This window comes from Geotrypetes seraphini, chromosome 4 (genome assembly GCF_902459505.1).
Source record: "Geotrypetes seraphini chromosome 4, aGeoSer1.1, whole genome shotgun sequence".
Lineage (NCBI taxonomy): Eukaryota > Metazoa > Chordata > Amphibia > Gymnophiona > Dermophiidae > Geotrypetes > Geotrypetes seraphini.
In genome coordinates, this window is record NC_047087.1 from 232,861,008 (window position 1) to 232,874,412 (window position 13,405).

Sequence of the window (13,405 nt, forward strand, 5' to 3'; positions counted from 1 at the left end):
ATACCTGTCACTTCCATTATATGCAAATCTCTCTCATGCATATTCATTAGGGATATCTTGAAAACCCGACTGGCTGGGGTTCTCCAGGACAGGGTTTGGGAACCACTGGTCTATATAAAGGAATAAAGGAAACATTTGAGGGAGCCTACATTTCCAGATTATGATGCAGCAAGCCAGACAGAGTCAAGATTTGGCAGTGGAGAAGAAGGGAACAGACAGAGGCATATTGCCCAATGAGCATAATTTAGAAATAAGAATTTAAGAGAAAATGGTAGAGGAAAGGTAATGAGGCACTGCAGAGTGACTTCATTTATAGGTAAGGAAAAGGAGTTTGATTTTTGTGTGGCATCAGATGGGAAGTAAAGGTAGTGATTCAAGAAGAGGATTTAAATTGTCCTATCAGCATCAGTCACGCTGCCAATTTCTCAGCCCACTGAAGTGAAGAGAGATACCTTACTTTTTGATATCGTTCTGGAACCCTTATTAATTGCAATAAATCAAACTAAGGGAATAAAGGGAATCACATTTTCTAATTGGGAATTTAAATTATCTGCGTATGCAGATGATATTTTATTATATTTAAGAGAACCAGAAGACACCATTCCAGATCTACTTAACTTAATAGAAAAGTTTGGAAAGTTTTCTGGATATAAAATCAATTGGGAAAAATCTGAAGTTCTTCCAATTAATATCCATTGTACCAAAGGATTATTTGATTCATATTCATTTAAATGGAAAGAGGAAGGACTAAAATATTTAGGTATTCTTATAAAAAATACAATTGATGACACAGTAAAAGAGAATGAAAAACTTTTATTAAAGAAAATAACAGAAATGTGCGAGCAATGGAATCCTTTACATCTTTCTTGGTGGGGAAGAGTTCAAACAATTAAAATGATGATTTTACCTGTGGTTTGTTATCAAATGAGTATGATCCCAATATTTTTTCAGGGGTCATTTTATAAAAAGTTAAACAGTATACTAACAAAATTTGTTTGGTTTGGGAAAAGACCCAGAATCGCTTTAGCATCATTACAAAAAACAATTAAGGAGGGAGGGGTAAATTTTCCAAATTTCTATAGGTACCATCAAGCCTATATTTTAAGACAGGGTATGTATTGGATCCTCCCAGATCTCATGGAAAATGTACCTGATTGGTTATATTTAGAATGGCGCCTCATGTTCCCTTTACATCCAGAACATTTCATTAGTATAACAATGCCCAGGAGTTATAAAGATCATAGAATTCTAATAGATACATGGAAAACATTAAGATTTATAAGCAATTTATCAACAAATCCATTGGCTAAATCTTTAAATCAATCTATTTGGGTAAACTCCAGGATCAAAATTGGTGGATTTAAAATAGTATGGAAACAATGGATAATAGCAGGTATACGTACTTTAAAAGATGTAATAATAAATGGATCACTGCTTAGTTTTTCACAATTGCAACAAAAATTTGGATTAGAAAAAACACAATATTTTAAATGGATGCAATTGAAGCAGGCTATTCAGGAAGGGTTCCCTGAATGGAAGAATCTTAATAATCAATATAGTTTGCCAATCCTTTGTTTTCAAGCAGATTTTCTAGGACACCAAGCTGCAAAATGGTATAAGATTATATATGAATTTTCAAACAAAAAAAAGAGAACAGGACTTAGGGACATTTGGAGTATTGAGATAGGACAGACAATTTCTGCATCTCAATGGCAAAAATTTTGGTCCTGGAGAATACATACTACAAGGTCAGCATCTATGAGTCAAACATGGATGTTTTTATTACATAGAGTTTTATGGACCCCTACAAGATTACAGAAATTAGATAGTAGTAGATCTAATAGATGCTGGCATTGTAAGATAGAAGTGGGGACATTAGATCATTTATTATTCTTTTGTCCCTGTATTAATTCCTTTTGGAAATTAATTTGGCCCCAAATTAATAAATTATTAGAAAATCATGTTGGACTATCATATGATACAATATTATTTGGAACAACAATGAGAACACAGAGTCCGATATCAGCTAACAATAATAAACTTTTATTAATTCTAACAGGGGTCGCCATTCAGCAAATTACTCAGAATTGGAAAGATTACACTAAATTAAATTACACTTTCTGGTGGAATTCAATTTGTCATATATATAAAATGGAAAAAGTAATGGCATTACAACAAGGTTATATTAAAAAATTTAATAAAATATGGGGACCATTGACAAATTATTCTACTGATCAGATATCATAACACATGTATAGAACATATAGAGGGGGTAGGGAAGGGGAAAATATTGTAATAATAATATGATATAAAATTTTGATAAAGGGTTTCTTTAATTTACAATGTAAGAACATTTATTGATAATTTCAAGTGTTTCTTCATAATTGAATGTAATACATGTATTTCACTTGATGTAAGAATTTAAAAAAGAATAAAAATTATTTACAAAAAAAAAAAAAAAGAGATACCTCAGTGGCAGACCCATGAGATTCCAACAGTCTATGCAAGAGGTGATGAGAAAGTGAGATTTTTAGTGGTAGATTCAGACTGGAAGCGGCAAACTTTGAAGACAACAGAGAAAGGATCAGCGATTGTCGGTCGTTTTTGGATGTGTGTTAAGAAAGGAAACTGAAGAACCAAAATAGACCAAGTGGTGATTAAATTTGCAGACAACCCAAAACTATTCAAAGTTGTTAAAACACATGTGGACTGTGAAAAATTGCAGGAAGACCTTAGGAAATTGGAAGACTGAGCATCAGATTAAATTTAATTTTGACAAATGAAAAGTGATCCACATTGGGAAGAAGAATTCAAATCATAGCTGCCAGATGCTAGGTTCACCTTAGAAGTCAGCACCCAAGAAAAAGATCTAGGCGTCATTATTTGCCATCCCATTCCTAATAATTCCTAACTTTCTGTTTGCTTTGTTTGTCGCCACTGTACATAAAAGTGAAGATTTCAATGTATTGTCCACAATGACACCTAGATCTTTTTATTGGATGGTGACTCCTAATGTACATCAAGTAGCTATACTGTAATTTTGATTATTATTCTCAATGTGTATCAATTTATACCTGTCCACATTAAATTTCATTTGCCATTTGAATGCCCAGTCTTACATTCTCATAAGGACCCTGGAATTTCTCAAAGTCCACATGCAACTTAACAACTTTGAATAATTTTAAGTCATTTGTACATTTGATCACCTCACTTCTCATTCCCATTTACAGATCATTTATATGATATGTTAAAATAAACACATCAGTCCCTTTATAAATCCCTGTGGCACTCCACTATTCACTTTCTTCCATTAAGAGAACTGGCCATGTAAACCTACTCGTTGCTTTCTCTTTTAATCAGTTCCCAATCCAGAACAGAACATTGTCTCCTATCCTATAGCTTTTTAATTTTCTAAGGAATATCTCGTGAGTAACTTTGCCAAATGCTCCTGATTGGTAAGGCCCGACTTTAGTACAGGAAGAGGCCGTTGGAGCATACAGCGAGTGATTTCCTTCACTTGCCGGCGCTCCGGCTGCCCTCTCCTGCTCCCCTGCCCAGCCATCCGCAGTCGGAAAATACCATGAATGACCGGGACCGTGAACCGCCAACCACGAATGACCGAGGGAGCACTGTATATCCTTTGTGCCACGTTAGGATGAAAACTTGTATTGAAAAAACTTGCACTGTAACTGGCAAATTTAAACTCTAAACTATATTACGTATATTGGTATTAGATCCCTAGTATGTGTTGTTAGGATAAAAACTTTTACTGTAACTATGGGAAATTATAACCTGTTAACTGTATATTATGTATGTTAACCTGTATCCTCTTCTCAGCTCGTTAGGGAGAACGGGATAGAAAATGAATTAAATAAATATAGCACAATGTATAGGCAAGTCAAAGCAAGAATGAAAGATAGATGGTACAGTTCTAATAAGTGAAAGTGTAAGATTTTTCTGAAAATCAGCAATCTTATGGAAAAAAATATAACAAGGGAATCTGTCGGGGCAACTTTGCAAATACAGTGGGGGAGAAAACATGGTAACTAATCCCCTCTTTTACTAATGTGTAGCGCGGGTTGTAGCGCTGGCAGTGGCGGTAACTGCTCTGACGTTCACAGAATTCCTATGAGCATCGGAGCAGTTACCGCTGCTGCCAGTGCTAAAACCCTTGCTACACATTAGTAAAAGAGGGGGGTAAATGAAATAACTGCTTAGTTGGATTCTCGCTATTCTAAGTAGTCTCTTGCAGCCTGCAAAGCTGACAGGATTTAGTTCATCTCCATGGATTCTCTGCCTCGCGTACTTGATTAATTATTCATAAACCAAAATATAAGCAGAGGATCTGAGCAGTGATTATTAATGGTAACAGATGCATAGGGAGCAACGGTATCCATCACATCTTTAAGAGCAACGGTCATGGTGCAAGCTTAGTTCTCAAAAGACAGAAGTATGCTTGATCAATGCTAGAGAAGACCGACAAGTTGTGCCAAGTGTGCAGTATCGAGGGAATCGAGATTTCTAGTATGCCTAATCAGATGGGCATTATTCAAATAATGGGACAGACCAAAGGTCCATCAAGCCCAGTATCCTATTTCCAACAGAGGCCAACACAGGTCACAAGTACCGATAAGATCCTAAAGAATAAAATAGATTTGATGTTGCTTATCCTAGGAATAAGCAGTAGATGTTCCCAAACCATCTCAATAATGGCTTAGGAAATTATCCAAACCTTTTCAAGTTCAAGTTTCAAGTTTTTATTAATATTTGATGAATCGCTTATTCGGGTTGCTAAGCAATTTACAATTATATAAAATCATGTTATATACTTTAAACAAGGTAACTTCAGACTTACAAATCAAAGACAAACACGAAACAAGTGGGAAAGAGGGGCAAAGTTACATGTTCCTGGTTTAAGAAAAAAAGATTAAAGCTAGGAAAAAACAATAGGGTGGGTAAAAGACTGAGCCAAAAATCTTCGTCTAAAATTAGATATTAAATGTGTCTTTAAAAAGATAACTTTTAAGAAGTTTTTTTAAATGATTAAGATCTTTTTCCTCTCTAATATACATGTTGAGTGAAGAAATATTTTCTCCTGTTTGTTTTAAATCTACTACTTTGTAGTTTCATCGCATGCCCCTTAGGGCTCCTTTTACTAAGGTGCGCTAGCGTTTTTAGCGCACGCGGGAAATTACTGTGCGCTACGCTTCTAGAACTAATGCCAGCTTGATTCTGGCATGAAGATCTAATGCGCATGGCAATGTAGCACGCGCTATTCCGCGCATTAAGCACAGTTACTTACCGTAACAGGTGTTATCCAGGGACAGCAGGCAGATATTCTTGACTGATGGGTGACGGCACCGACGGAGCCCCGGTACGGACAATTTTTTAGAGTGATTGCACTCTAAGAACTTTTTAGAAAGTTCTAGCTCGGCCGCACCGCGCACGCGCGAGTGCCTTCCCGCCCGACAGAGGCGCGCGGTCCCTCAGTTAGTATAAGCCAGCTAAGAAGCCAACCCGGGGAGGTGGGTGGGACGCAAGAATATCTGCCTGCTGTCCCTGGATAACACCTGTTACGGTAAGTAACTGTGCTTTATCCCAGGACAAGCAGGCAGCTATTCTTGACTGATGGGTGACCTCCAAGCTAACAAAAGGAGGGATGGAGGGAAGGTTGGCCATTAGGAAAATAAATTTTGTAAAACAGACTGGCCGAAGTGACCATCCCTTCTGGAGAATGCATCCAGACAATAATGAGATGTAAAAGTGTGAACTGAGGACCAAGTAGCAGCTTTGCAGATTTCCTCAATAGGAGTGGAACGGAGGAAAGCTACAGATGCTGCCATTGCTCTGACTCGATGGGCCGTGACAGAACCTTCCAGTGTCAGTCCGGTCTGAGCATAACAGAAAGAAATGCACGCTGCTAGCCAATTAGACAACGTGCGTTTAGAAACAGGACGTCCCAATTTGTTCGGATCAAAGGACAGAAAAAGTTGGGGAACTGATCTGTGGGGTTTCGTACGCTGCAGATAGTAAGCAAGAGCCCTTTTACAATCCAAAGTATGCAGAGCTTGTTCCCCAGAATGAGAATGAGGTTTTGGAAAGAAAACCGGTAGAACAATGGATTGGTTGAGATGAAATTCCGAGACAACCTTGGGGAGAAACTTTGGATGTGTACGCAGAACTACCTTGTCATGATGAAAGACCGTAAAAGGTGGATCTGCAACCAGTGCATGAAGCTCACTGACTCTCCTGGCAGAGGTAAGAGCAATAAGGAAAAGTACCTTCCAAGTGAGAAATTTGAAAGGAGAAGTAGCTAAAGGTTCAAATGGAGGCTTCATTAAAGCCGAAAGAACCACATTGAGATCCCAGATAACCGGAGGGGCTTTAAGAGGTGGTTTCACATTGAAAAGCCCACGCATGAACCTGGATACCAGGGGATGAGCTGAAAGAAGTTTTCCATGGACTGGCTCATGAAAAGCTGCAATGGCACTGAGGTGGACCCTGATGGAAGAGGACTTCAGGCCAGAATCAGACAAAGAAAGAAGATAATCCAACAACGTCTCCACTGCTAGGGAAGTGGGATCAAGATGATGAAGAAGACACCAGGAAGCAAACCTCGTCCACTTTTGATGGTAACATTGTAGAGTGGCTGGTTTCCTGGAGGCATCCAGAATGGAACGAACGGGCTGAGATAAAAGAGTATCAGTCGAGTTCAGCCCGAGAGATACCAAGCCATCAGGTGTAGAGACTGGAGGTTGGGATGCAGAAGGGTTCCCTGCTGTTGCGTAAGCAGAGAAGGAAACAGAGGAAGAAGAAAAGGTTCCCTGGAACTGAGTTGAAGTAGAAGGGAGAACCAATGTTGCCTGGGCCACCTCGGAGCAATCAGAATCATGGTGGCTCGTTCCCTCTTGAGCTTGAACAAGGTTCTCAACATGAGAGGCAGAGGAGGGAAGGCGTACAGGAACAGATTCGACCAGTCGAGGAGAAAAGCATCTGCTGTCAGACGGTGTGGAGAGTAAAGTCTGGAACAGAATAGGGGCAGCTGATGATTGTGAGGAGCTGCAAAGAGGTCTATCTGAGGAGTGCCCCATTGATTGAAGATCGAGTGCAGAGTTACGGGATCGAGTGTCCACTCGTGAGGTTGGAGAATTCTGCTGAGTTTGTCTGCTTTGGAATTCTGTTTCCCTTGAATGTATATAGCTTTCAGGAAGAGATGATGATCTATGGCCCAAGTCCAGATCTTCTGGGCTTCCTGGCATAAAAGGCGAGAGCCTGTCCCACCCTGTTTGTTGATGTAGTACATCGCAACCTGATTGTCTGTGCACAACAGAAGGACCTGAGGAAAGAGAAGGTGTTGGAAGGCCTTGAGGGCGTAAAACATCGCTCTGAGTTCCAGGAAATTGATTTGATGTTTCCTCTCCTGGGCTGACCAAAGACCTTGAGTCTGGAACTCGTTCAAGTGAGCTCCCCATGCATACAGAGAGGCGTCGGTGGTGATGACTAGTTGATGAGGAGGCTGATGGAACAGAAGACCTCTGGATAGATTTGAGGATACCAACCACCATTGCAGAGACTGACGAAGAGATGATGTCACAGATATGTGTCGTGAGCAAGGGTCCGACGCTTGGGACCACTGGGTCGCAAGGGTCCATTGAGGAGTGCGTAGGTGAAGACGGGCATGAGGTGTGACATGAACTGTGGATGCCATGTGTCCCAAGAGCACCATCATTTGCCTTGCTGAGATGGACGGCAGAGGAAGTACCTGGTGACATAGAGACTGAAGGGTCTGAAGACGATTGGATGGCAGGAAAGCTCTCATGAGGAGTGTGTCTAGGATCGCTCCAATGAATTGAAGTCTCTGAGTGGGAATGATATGGGATTTGGGTAGATTGATCTCGAATCCCAGAAGTTGTAGAAACTGGATGGTTTGGTTGGTGGCCAGAAGGACCGCTTGGGCAGAAGTGTCTTTGATCAACCAATCGTCCAGGTAAGGAAATACATGCAGGTGGTGAGAGCGTAGAAAAGCCGCCACCACAATGAGACATTTGGTGAATACCCTTGGAGATGAGGCAAGACCGAAGGGCAGCACCTTGTACTGGTAATGACAATGATTGATCATGAATCGGAGATATGGTCTTGAGGTTACATTGATCGGTATGTGAGTGTAAGCCTCTTTGAGATCGAGGGAGCATAGCCAGTCGTTTTGATTTAGAAGGGGATAAAGGATGGCTAAAGAAAGCATCTTGAATTTTTCTTTTACTAGATGAATGTTGAGATCGCGAAGATCCAGGATGGGTCTGAGATCTCCTGTCTTTTTGGGAACTAGAAAGTAGCGGGAGTAGAATCCCTGCCCCTTTTGATCTAGAGGAACTTCCTCTATAGCGTTCAGAAGGAGGAGGGATTGGACCTCCTGAATAAGGAGGGCTGATTGAGGACTGTTCAAAGCAGACTCTTTTGGCAGGCTTTGAGGTGGGAGAGTCTGAAAGTTGAGAGAGTAGCCGTGGTGGATGATGTTGAGGACCCATTGGTCCGAAGTGATTACTTCCCACCGGCTGAGGAACAGAGAAAGTCGACCTCCTATTGGTTGAGGCAGGAGAGCAGGAATAGGAATACTGGCTATACTGCGGAGAATGAAGTCAAAAGGGCTGTGACTTTTGCTGAGGGGGTTGTTTTACAGCTTGTTGCTGTTGCTGTTGTCTGGGAGGCTGACGTTGCTGTTGCCTCTGACGCCTAGGTTGTTGAGCAGTGGTAGGCAATGGACGGGCTGTGAAACGGCGTTGATAGGCCGATTGCTGCCTGTATGGTCTTGGCGGAGGAGGCTTCTTTTTATTCTTGAGCAGGGTATCCCAGCGCGTCTCATGAGCAGAGAGCTTTTGTGTGGTTGAGTCCATGGAATCCCCAAAGAGCTCATCCCCTAGACATGGGGCATTGGCTAACCGATCTTGATGGTTAACATCAAGCTCGGATACCCGAAGCCAGGCCAAACGACGCATAGCTACTGACATTGCTGTCGCTCTGGATGTAAGTTCAAAGGTGTCATATATGGATCTCACCATAAACTTACGCAATTGGAGAAGAGACGACAAGCATGTGTGAAAAGCGGAATGCTTACGTGAAGGAAGATATTTCTCGAAAGAAGCCATGGTGGTAAGGAGATGCTTTAAATAAAAAGAAAAAATGAAAAGCATAATTACTAGCCCTATTAGCTAACATAGCATTTTGGTAGAGCCTCTTACCAAATTTATCCATGGCCCTTCCTTCTCTGCCAGGAGGGACAGATGCATATACACTGGCTCCTGAAGTCTTTTTAAGGGTGGATTCGACAAATAAGGATTCATGTGGTAGTTGAGGTTTGTCGAACCCAGGAATGGGAATTACCTTATACAGAGAATCCAGTTTACGTGGGGCCCCTGGGACAGTTAAAGGAGTCTCTAAATTCTTATAGAAAGTTTCCCTCAAGATGTCATGAAGGGGAAGTTTCAAAAATTCCTTTGGAGGCTGATCAAAATCAAGGGCATCCAAAAAAGCTTTAGACTTTTTGGATTCAGCCTCCAAAGGAATGGACAAGGACTCACACATCTCTTTCAAAAAACTAGAGAAAGAGGAAGTGGCCTGTTTGGAGGATGGGTCAGGGACAGCCGAATCCTCCTCCTCTGAGGAACATTCTCCTTCAGAAAGAAAGGGTTCCTCTGAGTCTCCCCACAGATCAGGGTCCCTTACATGGGAAGAATGGTCCCGAGACTCAGGTGTCGACGTTTGCATGTGTCGGGTTTTGCGCATCGACTTGCCCGACCTCATCGATACCGTGTCCGGAGAAGTTATCGGACGCATCGGTGCCGAAGTCTGCACCGATTGATGGTGAGCTCTCGGCTCCGGTGCAAGGACTGGCATCGATACCGATGAGGTTAGGTGAAGCGGTACCGAAACAGTGGAAGCGGTTAATACGGGTTCCACAATCGGTACCGATACAGGTTGTACAACAACCGGTACCGATGGCTCGGTGCGAACTGGCACCGGAAGGTTCGGTGTCATGATAGCAGGAAGGAGTCGTTCTAATTGCTCCTTCAGCTGCACCTGAAGAATGGCCGTAATGCGGTCATCGAGGGATGGCACCGGTACCGCCTTTTTCTTCTGCGGTACCTGCGGTGCCGCTCGACGCCCCGGAGATGAGGAGCCCGATGTCGAGGGACTCACCTCTATAGGGGCGGAGCGCTTCCGCTGGCGTCGAACCGGCGGCAGGATTGGGCTCACTGCACTCGAGGCCGGAAGACGTTCCAGCGGGGAAGGCTTCTTAGCCGGCTTACCTGACTGTTGGGATGCCGGTGTGGAATCACGCGGCGTCGAAGACGAGGGTGCCGACTGAATCGGTGCCGAAGCCGGAGTCGAAGGAACGGGGTCGGACATCTCGGCACCGAACAACAATCGCTGTTGAATTAAGCGATTTTTTAAAGTTCGTTTTTTCAAAGTAGCACAGCGGGTGCAAGAAGAGGCCTGATGCTCAGGACCCAAACACTGTAAACACCAGTTGTGTGGGTCCGTGAGAGATATAGGCCTAGCACACCGCTGGCACTTTTTAAAACCCGGTTGAGGGGGCATGAAAGGAAAAACGGCTTCCGCCAAATCGAAGGCCGAGGCTTCGATGGTGGCAGAAGGCCCCGCCGGGGAAAACCGAAATTTGAAGAAAAAATAAAAGATTTTTTTTTTTTTTTTTTAACAAAATAAAAGAAAGAAAAAAGGCAAATTAAGCCAAACGTTTACGCGAGCGGGAAGGCAAGTTAAGAAAAAATTTCAACAGCCGTTGAAAACGCGTCTTCTTAGCTCCGCGGAAACTAAGAAACTGAGGGACCGCGCGCCTCTGTCGGGCGGGAAGGCACTCGCGCGTGCGCGGTGCGGCCGAGCTAGAACTTTCTAAAAAGTTCTTAGAGTGCAATCACTCTAAAAAATTGTCCGTACCGGGGCTCCGTCGGTGCCGTCACCCATCAGTCAAGAATAGCTGCCTGCTTGTCCTGGGATAAAAGCCCTAACGTGGCTTAGTAAAAGGAGCCCCTAGTCCTAGTATTTTTGGAAAAAGTAAACAAACAATTCACAAATCTACTCTTTCCACTCCACTCAGTATTTTATACATTCTTATCATATCTCCCTCTGAGTTGTCTCTTCTCCAGGCCCCTAGCTACTTTAGCCTTTCCTCATATGGAAGTCGTCCCATCCCTTTTTATCATTTCTGTTGCCCTTCTCTGTACCTTTTAAAATTTTGCTATATCTTTTTGGAGAAGCGGCAACCAGAATTGCACACAGAATTCAAGGTGTGTCTGCAGCTTGCTTCCAGTTGCTTCAGAATGAAAACTACCAGGGCACATCGACAGCAGTAGGCTCACTCTGCCTGAAGATTTACAATGAAAGTGGTTGGGGGGGAGGAGGTATGTGGGAGAGGTGGGAGGCAGAAAGAGAGGTCTAGGGTGGAGCACATGAAGACTATCTAGTGTGCCCAGCAAGGTAGCTAGAGTTGTACCTGATGCTCTGTCAGTTCCCCCTCCCTTTTAGGAAGCTGTGTTAGGGGATTTTTATCGCCGGCCACAGCAATAAAAGCTCAGATGCTCATAAAATTACTATGAGCGTTGGAGCTTTCACTACCTCGGCCTGCGACAAAAAACCCTAACGTGGCTTCATAAAAGGGGGGGGGGGGAGGGATTCATTTTTAAAAGAATTTCCTGCTGCTATACACAGCCATAGAAATTGCTTTTAAGTTCTGACTTAATTCTGACACCATGATAGGTTGCATAACAATGAGTACCATTAACATCCACATGTAGTAACTTGATCAATTTAATTGTTAAGGACAGAAGTCAGAAGACTTTTTCAAAAAGAAAGTTTTATTTCAACCAATCATATTATAAATTATTTTGTACTTACAGTTATTGAAGGAGTCAGCGACCTCTCTTATGATTTTACCTGAATTACTTTGCCTGAAGGAATGTGGGCCTTGATCATTATTTTAGAATAAGTTTCATTTCCTTAGTTTGGTGCCTTTTCTGGGAAATCACGTGTTACATTTCTGTTTCTGCTGTAAGAAAGTGATAACGTACCTTGCCCTTGTGGACATGTATCAAAACTGCAATGCTTAGATATGTTGTGTATTTACTATAGGCTCCTAAGGACACCCAGATGACCAATGGTATGCTTTGTATTAGGACCAGTTGTAAAACTGTCTGTAACTAACCTATAGAAACCCCCCCTGTAGCATCCCGACATGTATATGAGAATGGTATAAAAGAACTTGCTTTTCCTCATTTGGACACTTCTGAGGCAGCTAATTTATTGTCCAGGAGTCCCGCATATGCTGAATAAAGATACTTTTGTACTTTCTTCACGTCTCTGGTTTTTGTGGCTGCCCAAGTGACCTTTTATTATAACACCAATCCTCCAGCAAGGGTTGTAACGCTGGATTTTATTAAACAGAGGTAGAGATTTCTGCCATTGGGCCGGTGAGGTAAATGCTTCAACGCTCATAGAATTCCTATGAGTGTCGGAGCATTTATCTTACCGGCTCACAGTAGAAACCTTTACCACAGGTTTAATAAAAGGAGCCCTAAATGATCAGAGCTGCCTAGAGCTATTTATTTATTTAAATAATTTATTACTCACTAACATCCAACAATTCTGTGCGAGTTAAAACTAAATTTACAATTAAACCAAAGCAAAAATTACATTGATTACTTTATCTCAGAATAAAATCTTTTAGGAAAAACATCTCTTGAATAACATGGTTTTAATCAACTTCCTAAACTGGGGCAGGCTGGACACGCTTTTTTTTAATTTCAAGAGGCGTTCCATAATATAGCACCCTGTACGGTCATCAGCGAATGGTGAAACAGGACAGCGTCACATGTTTCAGTGACAGTATCTCTAAACACATTTTGGGCTCCTTTTACCTAAGGTGCGCTAGCGTTTTTAGCGCACGCACAAGATTAGCGCGCGCTAGCTGAAAAATTACCACCTGCTTAAAAGGACGCGGTAGCGGCTAGCGCGCAATATTCCGCGCGTTAAGGCCCTAACGCACCTTTGTAAAAGGAGCCCTTTATTTTCAGAGTGCAACAATCGAGACAGCTGGTACATCTGAAGAACAGCACTCAACACCTATTGTTTCCTCTCAAGAGCTCCAATTCTGTCGTATGTAATTGTCCATTGCCTATGTACAAATGATTTTTGCTGTGCATTGCCTTGGTTGAATTTCTTCAAAAAAGAGGGTAATAGATCCTAATAAATAAATATGCCTACAGCTAACTGTTGGACTAGTGCCTTGCTTGCTCAGCAAACCCAGAACTGAAAAAAACTGAAGCAACAAAAATCAACCAAATTTAAAAGCTCTTGCAATCAAAATTAGAATAATTAAGCGGGGTGGTTGGGT